Raw genomic sequence first — 10,122 nt, forward strand, 5'->3', positions numbered from 1 at the left:
TCTGCCTCCCTGGCAGGAGGAGCTACCTCTGCTTTTGGGTGGGCTTTTCTGACTTCTTGGAACTTGCTGTTTGTTAACTGGGTAATCTGGAGAGGAGGAGATAAGAGTGGAGCTGGTACACAGAGATACCATGTTTTAGGGCAGAGCTGAGTGTCCCAGATTAAAATGCATCCTGTGAAGTGGTGGCTGTGCCGCTCCCTCTGCCAGGTGGAGTGTGGGCAGCACCTCACCTGCCTTGGGTTCTGCTCAGGCATTTGGCACCTGAGCAAACCAGGGCCAGGCCCTGAACCCAGAGCCTCTCGATGCCACACTCCTCTCCTACTGCTCAGACTGGAAACAGAACTCTGTAATTTTCATTTCGGATATGTTCTAAGAAGGGGTTTGTTTCCTTTCTGGTTTTAGATACACTCAGAGTTTTAAAAGAATAAAATTGTGAAATTCTGGTACAAGTTAGAATAAATTTGTAATATAAGATGTTTTTATATGAATTATCAAGGTACTGAATCTAGATTACTTGACTATGAGCCCAGATTATATCACAAAGTGTATGTTTGATTCAAATACAGTCTGGGGATCTTCTGGACTCACTCAGCTCTCCTTACTGCCAACTGCAGTCATGGGATAACTTTGTTATGGATTAGTTCAGCACTCCAGAAATGACTAGCACAGATTCCCTGGCTTTATACATGAATATCCTATTGCTTCCTCTGTATCAAAATTCACCTGCTGCAATCTAGTTTGATATTTATGATGTTGTTACTACTGAGATCTCCAAAAGGCTCAGACAGCAGTCACAGCAAGGTTGTAGATTCCACTTTTACAGGAATATACAAAATACAATTTGTCATTGGAAAAGGAAGGAAGATTTTAAAGTGGCATTTTCTTAAAAAACCCAAACAAACAAACCCACAATACCCAGTAGTCAACAAAATATTTGACTAAGAATTCAGTTTCTCAGTAAATAATTTCTTGGCTAATATCACCTGTTAAGTCTAACTACTGAAAATATTTCAGCTTGTACTTTCATTGCTTAAGTGTAAAGTAGGTCATATTATCTATCTTCATGGAAGCCTGATTATGAAATGTGTGATTTCTTTTAATGATCTTTATTAACTTACAATGATTCCTGGATGCACAGTGGCAAGTTTCCCTCCAGCTCTAATGAGATTGTATCAGCACTGTGCTTCATAACTCACATTTGCACTTGCTGAAAATATAACCAAAAAGATCCACGTCAGTCAGGATCTTGGCACTGGTGATTTAAATATGGGAATAAAATTGTTTGCATACATGCAAAAGTTAAGGTAAATAAAACAAAACCATTTACACTTCTTTAATCAGCCACCAATGGCAACAAATTAATTCTAAATAACATTTAAACAGTGCACATACAGTTGAGACAATGTTCAGAACTTGAGATAATAATGGGTTTATTTAGTACATAAATGAGACTGGTTTCACTCAGCCTATTTAATAACTGCATTTATTTTATGCTATTTTTGTTTATCTATTGGGAGACCGTTGGTAATCACAAGATTTTTATATATAATAAAAATCTAAAATGCTGCTAATGCTCTTCCATTTTGTAAAAGAATCAAAGTATTCTCATATTACTCATTTCTTGGCACATAACAAATATATAATATCTTTTCCACTGTGGAAATTCTACTTGAAAAATATTACCTACTTGCTACTGTTCTTTTAGAGCAGTTTGTCAGTTCATGTCTCTTGGTCCTATAATTAAAAGAAATCAAACCCACTAAGAAGACACTAATAGAAATCTTTGCTTTGCTCATATTTTAAAAACAACCAGAGAAAAAAATGATCTTTTACAAAATGTTTCATATTGAAAGCTACTCCCAAAGTGCTTTTAGCTTCAGTGGACAGTTTTACAGATGAGTTTTGCAGTCCTTCCTCTGGGGCTGTATCAGATCCAGAGGTTTTTGTGACATACCATTTCAAACCAAAACCATTTAAATACTCAAAATAAACAACTTGCAGCAAGTATTTGAATTCAAAAGTTTAAGTACACATCTCAAACCATGTGCTTGGCTCTCATTTTCTAATGCTTATTTTTCAGTGATAAAGATGTGTAAAAAGAAAAAAAGTTGTTTGTCAGGTGATTCCTATTAGATGTAACAGGGACTGGAATACAGTGTTATTTATTTTGATTCTTGTCCTTGAATTTAATCTCAGGATTGCTAGGTCTAAGCATGCATTTTTCTTTTGATAGTAGTGTCATATAATAAATATATTTTTACATATTTGCAGAGTACCTGTTCAGAAGGAATCTGACTTTTGCTCCAGCCTGTAAGTGTGTGAGTAGATTTGTATGCAAGAATCTGCTGTTGAAGCCTACAAATTACACAGGCAAGAAATTTTATGAAAGATTGCTTGCATTAGGAGAGAAATTAATTCTGATATCCTTGAACGATTACATGTAAGATAAGATGCTGACATAGGACAAATACAAAATTAGATCAGTTTTAATGCTCAAATCTATCACAGTATTTTTTACATCGTACTGTGATTAGCATAGCCCCCAAAAGACTTTTAAAAAGTAATTAAAACTCCAGTCTGTTCATATTAGGTCTTCCATATCAAGGTGATACATTTTGTAGCTCTGGGAGAACTTCCCTCACTGATTCTTGACTCTGCAGAACTGCACAAAATATATCCTGTCTCATGCTTTTTATTTTTATTATTCCCAATTAGATGCAGAGTCTTTACCTAGGAGTGTTACTAGGAGATAAAAAGTTTGCTGAGCATGCACTTTGGCACATTTAGGAAAAAAACCCACGCAAAAATATTTACTAATATTATTAGTTCAATTAATTTGATACCTTGCAAGTAACTTCTAATTCTGAAGGCTGGATAAGCCTTGAGCCAGTCTGTGTTACACCTTCCACTTATGTCAGAAGGTGCTGGGGATCACCTTGTGATCACTAGTCCAAATGGAAGCCCTGAAATACTGACACGAACATTTAGAATGAATACACTGACCACCTTTTTCTCCTGCTCCCTGTCCACACATCCATTTGCAGTGCTGTTGCAGTTGCAGTGCTGTTGCAGTTGCAGGGCTGTGATGGAAGGCACGTGCCGGGGGGCTGTGCCCTGTGGATACAACACTGCCCAGCACTGCCCATTCTGTCCTGCTAGAAAGGAATTTCCCTGTTGTGGTGTTTGTCTGCACATCAGAAGTGCTGAGTCTCAGTCTTAACAGCAGGTCCACCTTGTGACCTGCAGGGTGTGGCTTGACCTGGAAGGTTTTCCTGCCTGAGGAATGAGACACAGTCCTCTGGCAGAATGAAGAAGGGCATTTGCTTGGAGATTAAACTTTGATGTAAAAGGGGTGGGGTGCAGCTACCCAGTTCGTGCCTTTCCTCTGCCCCCAAATATTTTGAAGGCTGTTTAAAGATACCAGTAGACACTGTCAGAGGGACAATGTGACACCATCAATTATCTCTTTCAAGCTTGCCCATGAAGTCGGGCGTACATTTAACAAAAGCAGTGACTGTCCCACACAGGGCCACCGAAATAAACATTACCAGCACTGCACATGTCACAGCGATGATATGTTGGGCTGAAATACCCAGACACAAACAAACCATGTTTACATGTGTATGTTCTCCCTCCTCCTTCAAGGCTCCAGGGGAACCTGCCCCCCAGCAGGAATACCCTGTGCCTGGGAGATCCCTGGAGATCTCTCACACCCACAGGGACAGGAGCCAAACAGCATTCCCAGGGGACTGTGCTATCCACCTTCCCCCAAAGCCTCAGCAAGAGGAATGCCCACACAAAGACCTTTAGAGCTGAATAAACATAGAACAGCTGACAACCCACAATATATTTTCTAGGTTTAATCATATTTTTATTTTGGGAATGTATGAAAACCTGATTTGAGTATTTTGGTACATTTAATTTAAATGAAAGTACAGGACAGATCTATGCATTTGACAAATGGCCTGATGCACATTTCTAAAATCGATAAATATTCCAGGTGAAGTCCAGCATAGCAGTGATTCAAGTTAGCTTGCAAAAATCTGTCATCTTTTCAGAGACACAGATGCAAAATTCTTAGTTAAAAACAAGTTAATTGTACCAAAAGAATGAAGCTCTCACTCTTAAGCCAAAATATATCCCTCTTCATAATACCACGCAGTTATCAGCATGTCCCTTGGATTTATGACTTATGACATTTGTTTACCAACAGGTGGTTGCAGATCTTGCCACTTATATTTTAAGCAACAGTAAACACAACTAAAAATAAGACAAACAAAATAAAACTTAGTGGTGTTTCTAAAGTGTTTTTAGAGAAAAGCTGTATTTATGAGCCAGGTCTTCGAGTAGTTCTCACCAGGCCCAGCAGCACAGAAGAACACTGCAAGAGCAATAAGGATTTTTAGGGGCATTATGATAGTGTAAAGGAAACACATCTGCCCCCAAAAGTCCCTCATTTTCCCTGCGGTTCAGAGCCGTGCAGGAAGTGGTGGATGCTGTGGAACATCGAGAATGAAACTCTAAAGAAAAGATTTTTACGTTAGAACAACTTTCCAGCAATACTTCAGGTTGTCATAATTTTCTGCTAGTGCCCTGCACAGGCAAATTGTAGCTTTTCAAACAGCCTCTAACTCATTGCTCTGAATGTATAAAATGGTTCTGTCCATTCAACAAAGTGAATTCTGAGGCAGCACTCTTAGAAATACTGTTGGTATTGGGAAGCAAAAACCTTTTGCAGGAAGCCCAGACAATATGGAACAATTTTTCTTCTTTCAGCTCCCCAAAAGCAAAATATAAAACAGAATAATCATCATTAACCGCTGGCCTGCATTTCTCCTTTTTAAGGATACTTCAGTGGCAGTGAACATTCGTTTATAGAAGAAAATCACACAATAAAATCATTTGACATCTTTCATTTTAAAGAATTTAAAGATATTTCCCAGCCTTCTGGGATGTTTTCTATACATACAGAAAGACTGCTCCAACTAAAAATACAAAGAGGAATTCCAATTTAGTAAAGACTCCGTATTTATAAATGGCCTTAGTAAAACAGGTAGCACATTTGAAATTTGAGTTATGCCTATTCAATTGACATGCCCAGTGCAAAGTTACCATTTTAAAGTAATCCACACTGAATAGCACCTGGCAGGCATGTTCATCACAGATTCCTGTAGCATAAGGCATAAAATATAACTATATTGTTCAAGAAGCAAGGCTCAATTCCTCATATATTATTTAATATGATGCTCTGCGTAATACATTTGCTCTTTGTTCGTGTTAAAATGTAATAAAAAATTAACCCAATTCTTTCCTCAGGTTCCAGAAATTTTAATGTGATCTCACTTGCATTTTTTATGGATGAATCCAGTGGAGACACTCCTGAGTGACAGCAGCACCGGGCACTCCTGGCAGAGGTGTGTGCTGTGTGTGACTGGGAATGGGCCTTTGATTGCAACAGAGCTGGAACACAAACAGCAGCAGCAACAAAGCAAAATTCTACATTTTGCTGACCTTAACAGACATTAAAATGTAGCAATCATAACAAATAGAAATGCCCCTTCAGTACAATTACTGCAATCACTTATTTTTCTTGACACGTGGGCCAATCCTGAAACATCCTGAATGGATTTTCCTCCCACTTTGCTACAAACCTTTATATGTGGCTTGTAGATGACAGAACACATTTTGCCTTTTTGTGTGTGTGTGTATTTTGTTTTAATTCTTATCCTGACCTGCAAACAAAAGACAAGCTTTACTTTAAAAAAAATAGTGTCTAGAAACTATTTTATATTGATTCCCATAGAAAGGGCATGATTTTAGTAAAAGGATTTGGTCTGTCTGACTGATACATGAAAGAGCAAAAGTCCATCAATACTTTACACTGGTGAATTTTAGTCTTCCTCATTATCAGCTAAATTAAAATATCACAGCAGTATTAGCTGAAAAGATCAAAATAGTTTTGTTTAAAGTTTTTCATGTGCATCCACAATGTAAGCAATCAGGAAATCAGACAGAACTGATGCATCAGTTTTAAGATTTCTTTCGAGCTCAGGTAGGAGCAAGTATGCTCCAAACAGGAAAAGGAAAGAAACTCTGGAGCCTGTCAGCAGAGAATTGTGATTCCAATATAAAAAAATAAAACATTGGTAATTGAAGAGCTTTATATGCAACAGGGAGTGTGAGACCAGGATTAACCTTCTGAAACCAACTGCTCATGTAGTGCTTTTGGATAACCCACAGTCACCTCAGGGATACATTACTCCTGTTTCTATTACCTTTATATTCTCTGTGGATGTTGTAGAAAGGTCCTGAAAAAAATCCACAAGAGAATTAAGGCCTACCCATCCATACATCCCCTACAGAAACCTTGTGAGCAGGAATCATTTGGGCATTTTGGCAACAGGTAAAAAACTCTGATTCTTTGTTTCTTTTTTCCATGTTTACAGCCTTTACCAAATTCCCTACAGATCTGCACTGTTGGACTGGGAAAAGCAGATGACATTGCAGGAGGACAGCAGTGCATTTATTAACTGATGTGTGCTGTGAAGTGGGCAAAGGATGCTGGAAATTAATTCACTTCACCAGGAGCTCCACAGGCTCAAGCTACACAGTCTGAGGTGGGTTTTGTCTTTCATGCAACAACCACTTTTCTACCACTTCTTCCACTACAGCTACAGCTTCCAGGTGATAGTGGTTTTCCACTAGTATTTTTAAGCCATTTTAAAAAATCAATTTTTTTTTGCTTCATAATCTGTTAAATATTATTTTTAAGGCAAATAAAAATGATACTTTGATTGATGCCTTTAAAAATGATGCCTGAACACAGTGGTGTGTGTTCACACAGAGCTTCCCTGTGGTGTGAGGTGCGGGTTTTCCACAGGCAGGCAGTGCTGGCGGGGCACAGGGAGAGGAGTTTAACAGTTTAACAGGCACAGTTTAACACTCAGCCCTTGGGTGTCTCTGTTCTTGCCCTGGAAAAACTCTGGACAGCTTCCTAGGAAGGGCTGACTGATTTTGTAGCCTTTACTAAGGCAGAAATTTTCGTTGTTCCAGGTCATGAGTTTCCAAACTCGGGGTTGTTACCTCTCTCTCTTTTTTCTATGGCTGGATCAGAGGGGAGTCACAAACTTTTCTGTTGCAATGTGAGGTCAGGAGATGTCAAAGGTTGGGGCTCTGCTTCAGAAAATGCAGGCCACAGACCAATCCCCTGCCACGCCACTGCATTCTGGGGAGATCCTCATCTTTTCAATGCTTTCAATAAAATTTCAAAAGTAAACAGATTAGGCCATCTGATAATCCTCTGCTGATTCAGAGTGATTGTAAGCTGGGTTTTTTTAAAGGTTTGCTTAAAAATGCAGAAAAGTCATTCTAAAAATGTAGTTTTATTTTAAAAAGATAGCTCGTAGGACTTTCAATTTTATAAATTATAAATGCAATAAATAATTGGGGTTGATATTCCTAAATATTATTTTTTCAATAATTCATGACATTTTTTTATCTCAAGAAAAATTAATTTTTATTACAAACATGCCATCTACTTTTTATCTGCTGTAAATTTCTTTTTTTTTCCCATAACAAATAGCAAGATAGTGTGATCCCAGGTATTTAATTATTAATGCTCTGGATACACAGTGCACTTCAGGAGCCTCAGCTCTGAGGCCACCACCCCAACTGCACGCAAACCTGGGGGGAAAAGCAGTCAAAAGGGATCAAATTTTTATAACACAGATGTTTAGGGCATCTATCATTGTTTTATCTCATCATCATTCATTTAAATAGCACACAGAAAATGAACACACTTTTAAAGTTTAAAATATATGCATGATATCCATGGTAGTGGCAAATGGTCTGTTTTGCTGCACACCAGAGACAAACAGGAGCTCCTTCTCTGAGCTTACTGATGGAAAAAAATGTGAGTAAAAATGTTCCATGGGGAAGGCCTACAGAAGTGTCACTTTAACACTGCTCATTAATCATTCAAATAGTGTATTAATTCTATAGCTGGGTTATTGGTGCTAGGAGGAGTGCATGGGAATTTTATATATCATCAATACGGATTCAGATAGAATCTATTTTTAAAAATAATCTAAAAATAACTGATTAGCAAAGTGTGCTACTTAAAGCACATCTTACTGAAAGCAGCTGTACAAAACAACATGTTTTAATTTAAGAGCTTTAAAGTAACGGTTGGTAAGAAGCAAGTGCTGTATTTCAGCAGAGCAGAGCTGATCTTTGCTGCTGTTTGGATATGTAGTTTGTTTCTCTTTTCCCTTAAAACAAGATCCTCACATTGATCCACTTTCTAATCTCTGATTCTCTGCTCTTTCATTCTCAGAATCCCAGTGAAGAGACCAGAGGAGTTAAACCAGTCCAGATCTGACAACTTGTAGGACTGGACAGATCTTGAATATATTCACAAACTAAGTACTATAATTCAAAAATAAATATTCCTACAGTTAAGTTTGTAGCTTAATTGACTCATGAAAATTTAACCTTTCATAAGTGCTGCCTTTGAACAGCATTATTTCATGCAAAACTGTAGCTAAAAGGCATTTCAGCAGCACAATTCTGACCTAAGCTCCTCCAAATCAGATTTTGGCCTTAAACAACTGAGGAATTTGTTGCATGGAGGTTTCGATATGTCCTATTTCACTTGTGTAGAGATTGTATTGCTATAAAATGGGAAATGTCAGAATTCTATAGAACAATCTTGGTAATTCATCCTGATATTCATTTGCATAAATGTACAGATCCTGCATATAGTCACAGAAAACAACTCTGCTTTAACAGTGTATTACTGGGGAACTTCAGCTGAATTTTCAGGCCTTTTTGAAATACTCAAATTGGTTCAGTCTGAGTAGGTCAGCACTTAAAATTCATCTGACTGCAATGACAATGTGAATGTCTAGATGCTTAATGAGTAACTTTAGGATCTGATTAGGTGGCTCAAAGTGTCAGAACTATGGCAGACACCTTTACCCCAACTGTGGGGATGCTCCTGTGTGTATTTGTGTGCATTTGCTCTATACATGAGCCATTGTAGAAATTACACTGTGTGAGTGTCATGTGTTTCATTCAGTGTCAATCTGTGCAGGACATTTGGAACCACAGGAAATTCACTGTATCTACTGTCACTTTCAACACTTACTACAATCCCACGAGCAAAGTACAGCTATGTAATTTTTAAGCAAAAATAATGCTTAAATTCTTTAGGATATTGATAGCAAAATGTAAATACCATGACCTTAAACAGCTTCACCAAGCTCGGGTTTATGGTGCCCTAAACATAAAAATACATTCTACAGCTTTTATCATTATAAAAATTAGTAGTCTTTAAATTGATTCATAGATACAGACTGTACACATGTAGACACTAAAACAGACACACATAAAGAAATAGCTGGTTGAAGAGATACATTAAAACTGAATACTTTGTGAGAAAAAAAAAACGAGGATTGGCAATACAAACGCTGGTGCTTTATGATGTTTTCAAGGTTTAAATTGCCTCTCTTTTCTAGGGACTTCCTTTTCTCCCAATTCACCTGTACTGAGTGACTGCTCTTTGAAATGTAACCTTTTAAGAGAAAAAACACCACCAACAGCTAGAAAACTTTTATGTTTAACTTTAGAAATGATAATATTTTCTATCCACTTTTTATCGCTAAAGACAACACTAAAGTGAGAACACAATTATTTATTTAAAGCGAATAGCAGCCTTTGACCAAGCACAGCAGGAGTTTACTACTAAGTTTAATGTCCAGTGTAAGAGCCATAATGTGCTGTTTTCTTTTGCAGACCAAAGTGACCACCAAAAGCGGGACTTTGTGGGCCAGTTGGATAAAACATAAGCTCATCTCGCCCCCAAAACCCCGACTCTGGAACCACAACCTTCCAAGATTCTATTAGTAAGTAAAGTATCTTTGTAAGATATGCCCAATTAACTGAGTCATTGCTAATAGAGTGGGTAATTTCAGAGTAATTAAAAAGAGAATGCTGCAGCCAAGTCACAATACACACTCCTTTCATTTTCTAGGCAGCAGGAATTGCTAAGAGATACTATTTGATTTTATTAATATCTTATAATTTATTTACCAAGCAGGTAAGAAGTACCTCCTCTAAGTG

The 10,122-nt window shown here is 37.7% G+C and overlaps 1 long non-coding RNA gene across 1 annotated transcript; it reads left to right on the forward strand.

Moving 5' to 3' along the window:
• The first annotated feature begins 5,324 nt into the window (after positions 1-5,324).
• Positions 5,325-9,899, forward strand: LOC139679225 (uncharacterized). The gene is made up of 3 exons (XR_011699162.1): positions 5,325-5,414; positions 6,447-6,617; positions 9,796-9,899. It is a non-coding gene; the product is annotated as an uncharacterized lncRNA (long non-coding RNA).
• The last annotated feature ends 223 nt before the right edge of the window (positions 9,900-10,122 follow it).

The sequence above is a fragment of the Pithys albifrons genome, chromosome 16, assembly GCF_047495875.1.
Source record: "Pithys albifrons albifrons isolate INPA30051 chromosome 16, PitAlb_v1, whole genome shotgun sequence".
Lineage (NCBI taxonomy): Eukaryota > Metazoa > Chordata > Aves > Passeriformes > Thamnophilidae > Pithys > Pithys albifrons.